This window comes from Rutidosis leptorrhynchoides, chromosome 10 (genome assembly GCF_046630445.1).
Source record: "Rutidosis leptorrhynchoides isolate AG116_Rl617_1_P2 chromosome 10, CSIRO_AGI_Rlap_v1, whole genome shotgun sequence".
NCBI lineage: Eukaryota > Viridiplantae > Streptophyta > Magnoliopsida > Asterales > Asteraceae > Rutidosis > Rutidosis leptorrhynchoides.
The window spans coordinates 30101694-30118357 of record NC_092342.1 but is presented as its reverse complement, the minus strand read 5'-3'; positions in this window follow the sequence as shown (position 1 = coordinate 30118357).

Here is a 16664-nt window from a genome sequence, read left to right as displayed (position 1 = left end):
ATTATTAGTAGAAGAACCAGAACCCCGCGATACTATAGGTTTAAATGTATACCATGGTGCGAAAGTTTTGAAGCGGCGAAATAACGCCGCAGTACGATACCATGGTAGACATCCACAGGTGGAGAGAAACCAACAGCAAGGTAATGTAGGAGGGGGGAATGAGATGCAAGAAATGCAAAGGTTTATAGCTTCTCAGGAATACAAAAATACTAGACAGAGAGCATTTGAAGATTGGCAAGTTCATCAGAACCAAATCATAGCTCATTGCCAACATATAGGTAGAAACTATATTCCTACACCGAAACCCATATTCCCTCCCTGGTCTATAGAGATGCAGCCACCATATCCTACGTATAACCCTGCCGAAGCATTCTATAGCACCTATGGTTATGCCTGGAACCCCTATTGGTACCAGTATCATCCCTAGTATACTTAGTTTTATTTATTTTGTAATTTGTAATTATTGATACGTTTAATACTTTTGTTAATATTGTAATCATTTTTATAATTATCTAACTTTTATTCTTAGATTATAATAATTTTTGAATGTGGGGTAATATACCAAACTTCAAAAATATATATATATGTTTGCAGTTTATCTTATGTACACAACAGGGTAAAACAGCGCATTTTCAAAGACTGGCATTAAGTTCAGCAAAAGCAACTAATTTTGACGACAAGATGCAAAATATATGTGAAATAACAACAAGACGGAATGAACAAATGATGTGCACCATTTATCATTCAGCAAACAAACGCCAATATATTTGGAAACTTTGGTAAAAATTTAATCATTTTCACACAAATCACCCTCAATAATTTAAATTGTTACTGATTTCTTGCAAATGAGGGCATTGCAAGATCTTAAGTGTGGGAAGGGGTTAAATTCTTTCGGATTTTAAATTTTTTTTTACTTTATACACTTGGTTACCATTAAAAATACTAGTAAAGTAGTAGTTGTATTAGAATCTAGTGCTCTCTGATAAAAAAGAACAGCCCTAGTCTTATATACTAACTACCCAATTCTAGTAAAATTTTTCAAAATTTTCAATTAAATGAACTAAAAATCATGTTTATACATATTTATGAACGATAAAACTAGGTTTTAACACCGAAATTATTGTTACCTCAAAAAGGACATAAATTGAGAAACAAACCAAAATGTTAAAATTCATTTAAAATGGAATAGAGGACAATAAAAAGGAAAATAAAAGCCAAGTGTGGGAAAATTTACCAAGTTATCTTAAACATATGTCACATATATCTGTAACAAATAACCGAAAATACTTTTGCTTTGGACTAAACTAAACTGTTTTACCCGATGAAAGAAAAGAAGAGATGGATCTACACGATGAATCAATTCCATCATTAAAAGGAAGTAAAGTCTTCCGAAAAAGAAACGCGCTTCTTGATTTAGGTCATGAAGTTGTCGTCCAGACCAGCTGTAGGTTGACAAAAAAAATCTAGAAAAGTCATCACTAAAATCAGCAGGAAATCCACGGACCTCAGCATCAAACAGGGTCGCCAAGTGGTCAGATTTATCCTAACCATGAGAAGGATTTATCTCGTACAATGGGGGGGGCACCGTGCAAATTAGCTTGATAAGACTAATGAATCAGATCCCCGGAAAGGATAATCTCCTTAAAGATTAAAAATCAGCTTTTAAGTCTGATATTACTCAATCCTTGAGATTGACCTTAAAGATTGAGAATTCAAACTCATGGAATTCGATGATATCTAAACTCGAGCTTGAACGAGAAAATATTTTGATCAAAAATACAAACCGATTTGTTTTCTGAAACCCATTTTCAATGCGTTCATTACCATTGAACGTAAAATCCTAGGAATTCACCTGGAATTCATTAGGTCACCTGAACCAAATCGGGTGTCAACCGTAAGAACGGTGGTTGCATAGTGGTCAAAGACAGGACCTTGTGCCATACCGAAAAATCATAAGGGTGAGCTTTACTATTGCTCCTACCAAGGATAGTAATTGCGTCCGACACGTTATAGACCATAATTAAAAGCATGTCAGGGGACATTGCCTTAACAGTTGCTTGTTCAAACGCTTTCCTTTACAACCGGACGGTAGTTTACCGAAAGGTAATATACGGGACAAGTAAACTGGACGTGTTGCTTTCCAAATACAAGGTTAGCAAGTGGGTGACACAAAACCATAAGTTTTGAGCTAAAATTTTCAAATCTGAAACCCACCAAATCCACAAAAATATTTTGCAAACACCGGTAAAGGGTTATTCCGGAAAACTTATCTAGGGTAAAAACTAGATTTAATTTTTAAAAGATCAAATGTTTTCATAAAGATCCAATTTTCTTAATGGATCTAAATTTTTATAGTCATGTGGGACTGTAAACCATATCGTTACTACCATTGTTTATACCGCCGTATAAAAAAATCACTGATGTACAAAGTGTGAAGAATAAAGAAGTGATTCTAGTATTTCAAGACGATATTGCTTGAGGACAAGCAACGCTCAAGTGTGGGAATATTTGATAATGCTAAAAACGAACATATATTTCATAGCATTATTCCTCAAGAAAGACAAGCTTTTAGTTGCAATTGTTCTATTTACAAGTGATATTCGTTTAAATAATAAAAGGTGAAGACAAAAGACAGATTCGACGAATTGAAGATGCAAACGACCAAAAAGCTCAAAAGAACAAAAGACAATCAAAGAGGTTCCAATTATTGATAAGAAACGTCTCGAAATTACAAGAGTACAAGATTCAAAACGCAAAGTACAAAATATAAAATTGTACGCAAGGACGTTCGAAAATCCGGAACCGGGACCAGAGTCAACTCTTAACGCTCGACGCAACGGACTAAAAATTACAAGTTAACTATGTATATAAATATAATATAATATATAATTAATTATATTAATTATATATATATTATATTTATAAATAAAAACCGTCGGCAGAGAAAGACTCCAAGGGACTGAGCTGTAATTTCATTCTCCGCGACTCGCGGAGTTTGAAGGCAAAAATGCCGCGAGTCGCGGAGCCCCAAAAGTCGACTTTTCCTATAAAAGCAACCGAATTCTGATCGCAAATGATAATCTTTTTCTTCTTCTTCTCATACGTAAATTATATATATATATTTATAATTTATATTTTAATTTTAATTATAATTCTAATAATAAGGGTATGTTAGCGAATATTGTAAGGGTGTAAGTCGAAATTCTGTCCGTGTAACGCTACGCTATTTTTAATCATTGTAAGTTATGTTCAACCTTTTTACATTAATGTCTCGTAGCTAAGTTATTATTATGCTTATTTAAAACGAAGTAATCATGATGTTGGGCTAATTACTAAAATTGGGTAATTGGACTTTGTACCATAATTGGGGTTTGGACAAAAGAACGACACTTGTGGAAATTAGACTATGAGCTATTAATGGGATTTATATTTGTTTAACTAAATGATAGTTTGTTAATATTAATATAAAGATTTACAATTGGGCGTCCCTATAAATTACCATATACACTCGATCGGACACGATGGGCGGGGTATTTATATGTACGAATAATCGTTCATTTAACCGGACACGGGAATGGATTAATAGCCACTAGAATAATTAAAACAGGGGTGAAATTATGTACAAAGGACACTTGGTATAATTGATTACAAAATATTAAAACCTTAGGTTACACTCAGTCGACATCCTGGTGTAATTATTAAACAAAGTATTAAAATCTTGTTACAGTTTAAATCCCCAATTAGTTGGAATATTTAACTTCGGGTATAAGGATAATTTGACGAGGGCACTCGCATTTTATATTTATGACTGATGGACTGTTATGGACAAAAACCAGACGGACATATTAAATAATCCAGGACAAAGGACAATTAACCCATGGGCATAAAACTAAAATCAACACGTCAAACATCATGATTACGGAAGTTTAAATAAGCATAATTCTTTTATTTCATATTTAATTTCTTTTATTTTATATTTAATTGCACTTCTAATTATCGCATTTTTATTTATTGTTATTTAATCGCACTTTTAATTATCGTACTTTTTAATTATCGCAATTTTATTTTATCGCACTTTTATTGCAATTTCATTATCGTTATTTATTTTACGCTTTAAATTAAGTCTTTTATTTATTTAATATTTTACATTAGGTTTTAACTGCGACTAAAGTTTTAAAATCGACAAACCGGTCATTAAACGGTAAAAACCCCCCTTTATAATAATAATATTACTTATATATATATATATTTGTATTTTTATAAAAGTAAACTAATATAGCGTTAAGCTTTGTTTAAAGATTTCCCTGTGGAACGAACCGGACTTACTAAAAACTACACTACTGTACGATTAGGTACACTGCCTATAAGTGTTGTAGCAAGGTTTAAGTATATCCATTCTCTAAATAAATAAATATCTTGTGTAAAAATGTATCGTATTTAATAGTATTTCCTGCAAAAATTTAATACTATTTTGTATACACCCCCTACGACATCACTCCCACTCAAATCAGAATTATTCTCATTCGCAATAGTTTGAGGAATCTTGCATAGATAAACAAATTCTCTAACATTATTCCTCAAATTTCTCCCACTCGAATGTGATAATTTTGTGGCATCAAATAAAGACGAATCTTTATTTGTATCTAGAGATTTTGGAAGCTCAATTCTCAAGTTTTAAATTGAGTTAGACTCGCACTGATGTGTTCATGTATGAACATATAACCTCTGATTGTTAACGTACTTGGTGAAAACAAATTTCCACCTCTTGGACCTATTTTCCAAACTTTATTTGATAAATTTAATATATACGTTTTACAACCTTAATGTCATATGACATTGTAATTGTGGTCATAATCTTTCCATAACTTATATGGTGTGGAAGTTACTAATTTTCAAGGACATTCAATTAGGTACGATTGCAGGATTTCACATTACCCCATCATCGCCCTAACCAATTCGAGGAGCGTTTATTCCAACTTTCTAAAACATCGTTTTGCTGTGGAGTTATTGGAATAAAGAAAATGACGTTTGAATACTTTTAGCATCACACAGTGCTATGAACTAATCACAAGATATTCACATCCTCGATTGCACCTATATACGGAGTATATGTTTTAATAATTTGTTCCCTTAAGTTAATTCTCAACAAAATTCACATAATTTTGAAATTTAATCCAACGCTTTGGATTTTCGAAAAATCAATTAACACGAGGAAATTATTAACAATATGTCCTTTGTCTTTCTCTAACGTTCATAAGATCACATAATTCAAACGAGTCAAGTGCAGTGGAATAAACAATTTAGTTTACTTTCTACATGATAGGCGATGCTTAAAAGTGCACATTTTCACTTTATCACTATCTAGCCAATAAAATATGGTAGACTAAGCTAGAAGTATTGTTAGTCAATATGACTAAACCAGCATGCCACACTTACTTCATTCTAACATATTAAAGTTGTAAGTGAGGAAATTTTATTTAGCTATCACTTAGATAACGATAAAATCATTTAGAACAAAACTAATATTAAATGAGCTTGTACTTAAAGAGAATTCAACCGCATTTCGTGAAACCAATAATGAAAAACAATATCACGTAGATATTTGTTTTGATGAACAATCATGTATGGATAAAAATTCAATCATCATTCAAGACTAACTTGTATGGACCGTTCTTAACAACTCCATCTAAAGAGTTATTTTCCCACATATATCCACTTTACTTTTAAAAAAAATGAAATTCATCAAAACTCTACAAATATATCGTTATCCTTTGATAAATGGTTTCCCATGTTCAAACCTACTATCCACATAGGACAAGATGCAAACACGAAGTTTACCAACCATGGTAACCATATGCAATCCAAAGCAAAACTTGATGTTTTCATTATAAGTAAGGTACAACGTCATATGCTCCAAACTTTGAGGTAAGAAAATAATTAAATCTTGAATCAATGTTCATGCGTAAGACTTTAATCATCATATATCAACTGATATTGATAATATATATTTAATCGTTAAAGTCAAAACATTACTCAACGACATGATGTGAGTGAAAATTTAATTTGTGTAAAGTGTCGCACACTTCACACTCCCACTTAATTAGGGATTTATTTTCTTTCTCATATACATTTCTTAAATACGGTAAGAGCCTCTTGAGCCTCTTGCTCTTCCAAACGCATTGAGTATTCATGCTTCTCAAATTTCAAAAATTGTTTATATATAACTTAGAATCCTCGTTAAGTTATACAACGTTGTTGGATGTAAAAACCATGATAGAACACAAAGTTCAAATGAGACAGTTTTAAATTTGAATCAACGTTCAATACATAGAAAATTATGCAAGACTAATTAATATCCATCAATATATACAAAACACTTTGTCAATAATAAAATTATGCCAAATAATAGTCCACGGTAGGTCGTGAAGAAAAAGTTCACTATGTTCCCAATTATCGTCCACAAAGCCTACCATGAAACTACAATTAACATAATCAATCATGCAAAGTTATCTAATTATAGCACATATGATAATTTCATAAAGATTCTAATTTCACTATGAAATTAGTCTCTAACGCAAAAGATTTTTAATTTTAATCATTACACTTAGTAATAATGCACATGATCAATATTTCACAAAGAAATATAATTTGGTCTCCTATAAACTTTTCTTTCTTTTCCTCAATAATTTCTATAACAAATATAGAATAAAAGGATAATATTAAATTGAATACATAACTTACTTCATGTTAAAACAAAAATAACATGAATCGATTTAACAAATCAAATTGTGAAAATGTTATTTATACCAAAAAATGGTTAATATATTCAATATTTCACATAGAAATATTTCTTCCAAACAGTAGAATGTATAATATTAACTTTCAAACGAAAAGAAAGTTTACCATAGTTATTACTAAAATAATTAATTGTTATGATCACAATTTCATTACGAAAGAACAAATTTAAAAAGATATAAATCTATAGTCATTACAAAATTAATCATGTTTTGTCCTCGATACAAAACTTTCTTTAATATAATATCTATAACGTGAGTTGTAATCACTTGAATCCATAAATTTGCTTGAAAACAAAGGGACCAATGAAAACGCGACATGTGGCGCGAAAAATCACATGTGATTGGAAAAAAAAATTCGAAATTTTTTTTTTTTTGAAATTTTTTTTTTAAAATTTTTTTTTCGAATTTTTTTTCCGAAATTTTTTTTCGAAATTTTTTAAAAAAATCATATGTGATTATGCATGTCAATCACATGTGATTATGCATGGCAAATTCAATCACATGTGATTGTACAATTCAATCACATGTGATTGTGCAGGTAAATCACATGTGATTGTAAAAAAAAAAAATTTAAAATTTTTTTTTTAAATTTTAAAAAAAAATTAATTTTTTTTTTTCAATCACATGTGACTGTAAAAAAAAATTAAAAAAATTTTTTTTTTAAAAAATTTTGAAACAAAATTAATTTTTTTTTTTTCAATCACATGTGATTTTCGCGACACATGTCACGCTCTCATTGGTCCCTTGAATCTCAACTTAATTTATGGACTCAAATGAATATTCCTCTCTATAACGTATATAAAAAAAACGTTTATAACAATTATCACAAAGATAATATGACCAAACATAAATCTTTGAACTACTCCAAGTTCATTTAATGATTCATCGATAATACAAATTAGTTATTACAAAAATAACTGTATAACTCTGTCGTCCAAAACATAAGAGTCACGAAACTACACTAATTGTGTATTTATTTAGATTCATCATACATAATGAATTAATTTTAATGTAACTAATATATTGGTGAATTTGATTATATTAATAGAATATAAATGAGAGTTACAAAACTCTAATTGTAACACATACATCATTATGATATTTTGTATGACTTATATATACAACTACTTGTAACATAATTTATCATTATAGCTAATCTGGAACGTATTATCAATTCATATCATGTCACACCAAATATATTAGTCAATTTCCAGTTAAAATCTTCATATCAGATATATATATATATATATATGAATATTTACTCTAAGGAAAAATTAACTATTCAATAATTACAAAATGCATTCGTAACTTTTCTAAAGGATCTTAAAGAGACAAATTTCTTATTAATGAATCATGTTCATTTTGATGAGCATGTATGTACAAAATAAAAAGTTCCAAGTATATAAATATATATACGTACACATATATATTATATCATATCGAGGTGCATGTAAGAATATTTTAACTTCGGTAAAATGATAAGCATAAGTTATAAATTTTAAATGCATTAGTGGAGTACAATAAACAAGGAAACATGACCAACTAACACTAAAAATCGATGGAACGGCAAATCTTTTACTATCTTTCGAATTTCTTTTAATTCGACATGATCGTTAGCGTTATGTGTACAGAATAACACATAAATAAAAGAAATCCATTCATGTTCCGTGATTTTTTTTTAAAGGCAACAAGCAAGAATAATTGTTATAAATGAAGATTTTATTCCTATCATTGAATTTACTCTTATTCACAGATGAATAATAAACAGAAAAAAAAAATCATTTCTTGTTTGTTTCCTTTACTTATTATACAAACGCATAGATGACAAGGTGGTTATGAATATTTAGAGTATACACTCATTAATCTTTTAACACCTTTAAAATATTAAAAACATAATTCACGATCATCATATAAAATATATATTGCAACAAAACTAGTTTTGATCATCAAATGAAGGAAATTCATATGACCAGGAAATAAACATCACGGCTCTTGTACCAATGTTGAAGAAATCTATAGTTTCTAGACATACCCGAAACTGTAGCGGAAACGAATAGGATCGAGGTTTAGATCACCGGTCGGGAAAGCGATCACCAAAGGGAAAGCTTTCATGGTTCACGGCCTAAGTTCCTTCGACGATTTGCAATGTTCCACTTGAACAAGAAAACACTCACGATTTCTCTCAATACTTGTTGTATTCTTTTTTCTATCAATTGTGTTTTTATAAATAATGAGTTGGAGACATTTATTGTATAGGTTACAACCACTCCCATCAACTTTTAGAATATGTTACAACCACTCAACTTGAATGGATAATTCAACCACTCCCACTCAAAAGGTTTGTGGGTGAAAGTGGCAATTAATTTCCAACATCTCCCACTCGCACACAAACAATTTTGATATACTCATATCTCTTGAAAAACATACCGTGTAGTACGCAAACCATTCATAATAGGAACTAGGCTGTGCGACCGGCATACTTTGAGAGCACAAGTGCTATACATCTGTTAGGAATATATAGTGTCTCAAAATAAAATGACAAGAGTAGATTTAGTATGCAATATCCTAGATGATTAATCACATTAATAACTCACATGATCTCAGTTTTGCTAATAAAACTATATTGCATTCCCAATTATCATTTATCACTAAGATTTGTCACTGAGACAAGATAATTGGTCGGCCGGTGCATACAAATCAATGCGAACTTCAAATGATCTTCCTTTCTCTTAGAATCCTTCGACCTTAACTCGACTTGATTTTCTAAGAACGTCCCTGAAATGTCCCGTTCATATTGATTATAAACGTTCCATATTAATTGATTTCGTCGCGAGGTTTTGACCTCTATATGAGACGTTTTTCAAAGACTTCATTCATTTTTAAAACAACCATAACCTTTATTTTATCGATAAAGGTTTAAAAAGCATTACGTAGATTATCAAATAATGATAATCTAAAATATACCGTTTACACACGACCATTACATAATGGTTTATAATAAGAATATATTACATCAAAAATAAGTTTCTTGAATGCAGTTTTTACATAATATCATACAAGCATGGACTCCAAATCTTGTCCTTATTTTAGTATGCAACAGCGGAAGCTCTTAATAATCACCTGAGAATAAACATGCTTAAAACGTCAACAAAAATGTTGGTGAGTTATAGGTTTAACCTATATATTATCAAATCATAATAATAGACCACAAGATTTCATATTTCAATATACATCCCATACATAGAGATAAAATTCATTCATATGGTGAACACCTGGTAACCGACATTAACAAGATGCATATAAGAATATCCCCTATCATTCCGGGAAATCCTTCGGACATGATATAAACGAATTCGAAGTACTAAAGCATCCGGTACTTTGGATGGGGTTCGTTAGGCCCAATAGATCTATCTTTAGGATTCGCGTCAATTAGTAGATCGGTTTACTAATTCTTAGGCTACCAAGCAAAAGGGGCATATTCGGCTTCGATCATTCACCCATATAATGTAGTTTCATTTACTTGTGTCTATTTCGTAAAACATTTATAAAACTGCATGTATTCTCATCCCAAAATATTAGATTTTAAAAGTGGGACTATAACTCACTTTCACAGATTTTTACTTCGTCGGAAAGTAAGACTTGGCCACTGGTCGATTCACGAACCTATAACAAATATGTACATATATATCAAAGTATGTTCAAAATATATTTACAACATTTTTAATACGTTTTACTGTTTTAAGTTTATTAAGTCAGCTGTCCTCGTTAGTAACCTACAACTAGTTGTCCACAGTTAGATGTACAGAAATAAACCGATATATATATATTATCTTGAATCAATCCACGACCCAGTGTATACACGTCTCAGGCTAGATCACAACTCAAAGTATATATATATTTTTGGAATCAACCTCAACCCTGTATAGCTAACTCCAATATTACTGCATATAGAGTATCTATGGTTGTTTCAAATAACATATATACATGGGTCGATATGATATGTCGAAACATTTGCATACGTGTCTATGGTATCCCAAGATTACATAATATATTAGAATACATGTATAATACAATATGAGTTAGCTAGGATAAGATTAATATAGATTTGTTACCAATTTTCACGTAGCTACAACAAGCAAAAATAACCAATCTTGTTTTACCCATAACTTCTTGGTTTTAAATCCGTTTTGAGTGAATCCAATTGCTATGGTTTCATATTGAACTTAAGTTTATGAATCTATATAGAAAAAGTATAATTTTATAGTCGAAAATATAAGTTACAAGTCATTTTTGTAAAGGTAGTCATTTCAGTCGAAAGAACGACGTCTAGATGACCAATTTGGAAAACATACTTCCACTTTGAGTTTAACCATGATTTTTGGATATAGTTTCATGTTCATAAGAAAAATCATTTTCCGAGAAGAACAACTTTTAAATCAATGTTTATCATAGTTTTTAATTAACTAACCCAAAACAGCCCGCTGTGTTACTACGACGGCGTATATCCGGTTTTACGGTGTTTTTTGTGTTTTCCGGTTTTAAATCATTAAGTTAGCATATCATATAGATATAGAACATGTGTTTAGTTGATTTTAAAAGTCAAGTTAGAAGGATTAACTTTTGTTTGCGAACAAGTTTAGAATTAACTAAACTATGTTCTAGTGATTACCTGTTCAAATCTTCGAATAAGATAGTTTTATATGTATGAATCGAATGATGTTATGAACATCATTACTACCTCAAGTTTAGTAGGTAAACCTACTGGAAGTGACAAGAAATGATCTAGCTTCAAAGGATCTTGGATGGCTTGAAAGTTCTTGAAGTAGAATCATGACACGAAAACAAGTTCAAGTAAGATTATCACTCGAATTAAGATAGTTATAGTTATAGGAATTGAATCAAAGTTTGTATATGAGTATTACCTTGATTTAGAATGATATCTTACTGTAAACAAAAAGGATTTCTTGAGGTTGGATGATCACTTTACAAGATCGGAAGTGAGCTAGTAAACTTGGAAGTATTCTTGATTTTATGAAACTAGAACTTGTAGAATTTATGAAGAACACTCGGAACTTGAAGATGGAACTTGAGATAGATCAATTAGATGAAGAAAATTGAAGAATGAAAGTGTTTGTAGGTGTTTTTGGTCGTTGGTTTATGGATTAGATATAAAGGATATGTAATTTTGTTTTCATGTAAATAAGTCATGAATGATTACTAATATTTTTGTAATTTTATGAGATATTTCATGCTAGTTGCCAAATGATGGTTCCCACATGTGTTAGGTGACTCACATGGGCTGCTAAGATCTGATCATTGGAGTGTATATACTAATAGTACATACATCTAAAAGCTGTGTATTGTACGAGTACGAATACGGGTGCATACGAGTAGAATTGTTGATGAAACTGAACGAGGATGTAATTGTAAGCATTTTTGTTAAGTAGAAGTATTTTGATAAGTGTCTTGAAGTCTTTTAAAAGTGTATGAATACATATTAAAACACTACATGTATATACATTTTAACTGAGTCGTTAAGTCATCGTTAGTCGTTACATGTAAATGTTGATTTGAAACCTTTAAGTTAACGATCTTGTTAAATGTTGTTAACCCAATGTTTATTATATCTAATGAGATGTTAAATTATTATATTATCATGATATTATGATATATTAATATATTAATATATCTTAATATGATATATATACATTTAAATGTCGTTACAACGATAATCGTTACATATATGTCTCGTTTCGAAATCCTTAAGTTAGTAGTCTTGTTTTTACATATGTGGTTTATTGTTAATATACATAATGATATGTTTACTTATCATTTATCTTGATTAAACATAGTGTAACAATATCTTAATGTGATTCATATATAATTAGTAAGATGTTGTTATAACGATAATCGTTATATATATCGTTTCAAGTTTCTTAATTCAATAAATTCAATTTTATGTATATAACTCATTGTTATAATACCTAATGAGATACTTACTTATCATAATATCATGTTAACTATATATATAATCATATATATGTCATCATATAGTTTTTACAAGTTTTAACGTTCGTGAATCACCGGTCAACTTGGGTGGTCAATTGTCTATATGAAACTTATTTAAATTAATCAAGTATTAACAAGTTTGATTGCTTAACATGTTGGAAACACTTAATCATGTAAATATCAATTTCATTTAATATATATAAACATGGAAAAGTTCGGGTCACTACAGTACCTACCCGTTAAATAAATTTCGTCCCGAAATTTTAAGCAGTTGGAGGTGTTGACGTATCTTCTGGAAATAAGTGCGGGTATTTCTTCTTCATCTGGTCTTCTCGTTTCCAGGTGAACTCGGGTCCTCTACGAGCATTCCATCGAACCTTAACAATTGGTATCTTGTTTTGTTTAAGTCTTTTAACCTCACGATCCATTATTTCGACGGGTTCTTCGATGAATTGAAGTTTTTTGTTAATTTGGATTTCGTCTAACGGAATAGTGAGTTCTTCTTTAGCAAAACATTTCTTCAAATTCGAGACGTGGAAAGTGTTATGTACAACCGCGAGTTGTTGAGGTAACTCAAGTCGGTAAGCTACTGGTCCGACACGATCAATAATCTTGAATGATCTAATATACCTTAGATTTAATTTCCCTCGTTTACCAAATCGAACAATGCCTTTCCAAGGTGCAACCTTAAGCATGACCATCTCTCCAATTTCAAATTCTATATCTTTTCTTTTAATGTCGGCGTAGCTCTTTTGTCGACTTTGGGCGGTTTTCAACCGTTGTTGAATTTGGATGATCTTCTCGGTAGTTTCTTGTATTATCTCTGGACCCGTAATCTTTCTATCCCCCACTTCACTCCAACAAATCGGAGACCTGCACTTTCTACCATAAAGTGCTTCAAACGACGCCATCTCAATGCTTGAATGGTAGCTGTTGTTGTAGGAAAATTCTGCTAACGGTAGATGTCGATCCCAACTGTTTCTGAAATTAATAACACATGCTCGTAGCATGTCTTCAAGTGTTTGTATCATCCTTTCGCTCTGCCCATCAGTTTGTGGATGATAGGCAGTACTCATGTCTAGACGAGTTTCGAATGCTTGCTGTAATGTCTGACAGAATCTTGAAATAAATCTGCCATCCCTATCAGAGATAATAGAGATTGGTATTCCATGTATGGAGACGACTTCCTTCAAATACAGTCGTGCTAACTTCTCCATCTTGTCATCTTCTCTTATTGGCAGGAAGTGTGCTGATTTGGTGAGACGATCAACTATTACCCAAATAGTATCAAAACCACTTGCAGTCCTTGGCAATTTAGTGATGAAATCTATGGTAATGTTTTCTCATTTCCATTTCGGGATTTCGGGTTGTTGAAGTAGACCTGATAGTTTCTGATGCTCCGCTTTGACCTTAGAACACGTCAAACATTCCCCTACATATTTAGCAACATCGGCTTTCATACCTGGCCACCAAAAATGTTTCTTGAGATTCTTGTACATCTTCCCCGTTCTAGGATGTATTGAGTATCTGGTTTTATGAGCTTCTCTAAGCACCATATCTCTCATATCTCCAAATTTTGGTACCCAAATTCTTTCAGCCCTATACCGGGTTCCGTCTTCTCGAATATTAAGATGCTTCTCCGATTCTTTGGGTATTTCATCATTTAAATTTTCCTCTTTTAAAACTCCTTGTTGCGCCTCCTTTATTTGAGTAGTAAGGTTAGTGTGAATCATTATATTCATAGATTTTACTCGAATGGGTTCTCTGTCCTTTCTGCTCAAGGCGTCGGCTACCACATTTGCCTTCCCCGGGTGATAACGAATTTCAAAGTCGTAATCATTCAACAATTCAATCCACCTACGCTGCCTTATATTCAGTTATTTCTGATTAAATATGTGTTGAAGACTTTTGTGGTCGGTATATATAATACTTTTGACCCCATATAAGTAGTGCCTACAAGTCTTTAATGCAAAAACAACCGCGCCTAATTCCAAATCATGCATCGTATAATTCTGTTCGTGAATCTTCAATTGTCTAGACGCATAAGCAATTACTTTCATTCATTGCATTAATACACAACCGAGACCTTGCTTTGAGGCGTCACAATATATCACAAAATCATCATTCCCTTCAGTTAATGACAATATAGGTGCCGTAGTTAACCTTTTTTTTTAACAATTGAAACGCTTTCTCTTGTTCATCTTTCCATTCAAATTTCTTCCCTTTATGCGTTAATGCAGTCAAGGGTTTTGCTATTCTGGAAAAGTCTTGGATGAACCTTCTGTAGTAACCAGCTAGTCCTAAAAACTGGCGTATGTGTTTCGGAGTTTTCGGAGTTTCCCACTTTTCAACGGTTTCAATCTTTGCTGGATCCCCCTGAATACCTTCTTTGTTCACTATGTGACCGAGGAATTGAACTTCTTCCAACCAAAATGCACACTTTGAAAACTTAGCGTAAAGTTTTTCTTTTCTCAGCAACTCTAGCACTTTTCTCAAATGTTCTTCGTGCTCTTGATCATTCTTCGAGTAAATAAGTATGTCATCGATGAAAACAATGACAAACTTGTCAAGATATGGCCCACACACTCGGTTTATAAGGTCCATGAACACAGCTAGTGCGTTAGTCAATCCAAACGGCATAACCATAAACTCGTAATGACCGTAACGCGTCCTAAAAGCAGTCTTTGGAATATCATCCTCCTTCACCCGCATTTGATGATATCCAGAACGTAAATCGATCTTCGAATAAACAGACGAGCCTTATAGTTGATCAAATAAGTCGTCGATTCTCGGTAGTGGGTAGCGGTTCTTGATGGTAAGTTTGTTCAACTCTCGGTAGTCGATACACAACCTGAATGTACCATCTTTCTTCTTGACAAACAAAACAGGAGCTCCCTATGGTGATGTACTTGGTCGAATGAAAACACGCTCTAAAAGTTCCTGTAACTGACTTTGTAATTCTTTCATTTCGCTGGGTGCGAGTCTGTATGGAGCACGAGCTATTGGTGCAACTCCTGGTACAAGGTCTATTTGAAATTCAACGAATCGATGTGGGGGTAATCTCGGTAATTCTTTCGGAAATACATCGGGAAATTCTTTTGCGACGGGAACATCACTGATGTTCTTTTCTTCAGGTTTAACTTCCTCGATGTGTGCTAAAATGACGTAACAACCTTTTCTTATTAGTTTTTGCGCCTTCAAACTACTAATAAGATTTAATTTCGCGTTGTTCTTTTCTCCGTACACCATTAAAGGTTTTCCTTTTTCACGAATAATGCGAATCTCATTTTTGTAACAAACAACCTCTGTGCTTACCTTCTTCAACCAGTCCATGTCAATTATTACATCAAAACTCCCTAACTCGACTGGTATTAAATCAATCTTAAACGTTTCATCACCCAGTTTAATTTCTCTATCCCGACATATATTATCTGCTGAAATTAATTTACCGTTTGCTAATTCGAGTAAAAATTTACTATCCAAAGGCGTCAATGGGCAACTTAATTTAGCACAAAATTCTCTACTCATATAGCTTCTATCCGCACCCGAATCAAATAAAACATAAGCAGATTTATCGTCAATAAGAAACGTACCCGTAACAAGCTCCGGGTCTTCCTGTGCTTCTGCCGTATTAATATTGAAAACTCTTCCACGGCCCTGCCCATTAGTATTCCCCTGATTCGGGCAATTTCTAATAATGTGGCCCGGTTTTCCACATTTATAACAAACAGCGTTGGTATTACTTGCTCCGACACTATTCGTTTCGGCATTACTTGTTCCGACATTATTTGTTCCTTCAGTTCTGTTAAACTTTGGTCCGTAGACCTCACACTTTGTCGCGCTATAACCATTTATTTT